A 1,647-nucleotide genomic window follows, 5' to 3' on the forward strand; every position below is an offset into this window, starting at 1 on the left:
GTAATGTACCCAAATCAGTTTCTTAGTTTTGACAAATGGAACATGGTAATATAATACGTTAATCAGGGAAACTGAATAAGAGTATAATAAGAATTCTACAGACTTTGCAACTTTTGTGCAAATAGAAATTATTCTATATAATATAAATATAAAACTATTCTAAAATAAAAATATTTCTAACAAAAAGCAGGACAAAGATAAAGTAAAATTCCTATTGTCAGCATTGTCAGTCATCTTGTACATTGAACATTACAATTTAATAAATATATATTAAATTTCAGTTATATATTTTATAACCGTTTTATTATTACTCAAATATTTAGTGAGTATCCCAATTATTTTATAATAAAAATTTAATCTTGATTTCATTTTCATCTTTTTTCTCTTAGTTGTAATATAATTTTTAGTGTTTTCCCCCGAAACATTTTTTTCGTAGTACGCTTTCCCAATCATTCAATAACTTAAAATATACTTCTGTGGTCATTTGCCTACTATCTCCCCAATAATAATAAGTTGATATAGGGACTTCTGGTCTCTGTATTGCTATGGTTGGAATATGTAAAAGGGTGGTGGGTGGCAATTACCTACATCCTTCCTACCTGAACCCACTTCTTCTTTCACACCTATAATGGCACCTCTCTGCTTATACCAGTATTAACATTCTTATTTTCAATCAGTCTGTTTATATGTCAGCATGGAAATGGGGAGTGTAAATTACAGAACGTTAGCTACCATCTCCATCTTCAATCACCTTTGTGTTGCTTCTACAACTTTTTTTTGTGGTACAGTGACAGAAAAACACACCTATTCCTCAGTTAGGTTCTTTCCCTCCACATACATGAATCCTGCATTAGAAGAACACTCTGGCCTTTATCTACTCTGTAATGCATTCCTGTCCATAGAAGTATCGGTGAATTATCTGACTGGTATGCAAGAACCACCAATATGCACAACACAATCCCTTTTTACTTTGTGTTTGGGATACTTCAATGTATAGGAGACAAACAAACAAAAGTAGGAAATAGGAAGGAAGAAAGGAAGAGGGATGGAGGAAGAGAGACAGAAACAAAGAGAAAAGATCTGTTCCTTCGTGTTCTAGGCTTTTCCTGGCAGACCCTTCCTGTGAGGGACATGAATGCAACACTGTCTATAATCAGCTAAGTAGGTGTTTGTCTATAGCTCTTTCATTAATAAAGGTGTTGTTTTAATTTCTGCTTGCTCAATTTCCTGTCTCACAATTGATTCTGAATCTGTCTGTAGAAGAATTATTTATTGGGTTTCCTGGAATCCACACATGCCCACTGTTATGGACTTACCTGTCTTCTATAATCCCCTTACCCTAATAGCAGCAAGTACTAAGAATAGGCATTTTAAAAAATATTTTTATAGCAAGCCATTGAACATTATACCACTAGGGATTCAGTAATTTAAATGAACACATTGATCTAGTTCACCTTTATTATTCCCTTTTTACATATAAAAATTTAATGTGGAGGCCCAGGCTGCAACAATTCTTTCTTTTCTTTCTTTTCTTTTCTTTTCTTTTCTTTTCTTTTCTTTTCTTTTCTTTTCTTTTTTCTTTTCTTTTCTTTTCTTTCTTTCTTTCTCTCTCTTTTTTTTTTTTTTTTTTTTTTTTTTTTTTTTTTT

The sequence above is a fragment of the Mirounga leonina genome, unplaced genomic scaffold (assembly GCF_011800145.1).
Source record: "Mirounga leonina isolate KUSES-001 unplaced genomic scaffold, KU_Mleo_1.0 Mir_165, whole genome shotgun sequence".
NCBI classification, from domain to species: Eukaryota; Metazoa; Chordata; class Mammalia; order Carnivora; family Phocidae; genus Mirounga; species Mirounga leonina.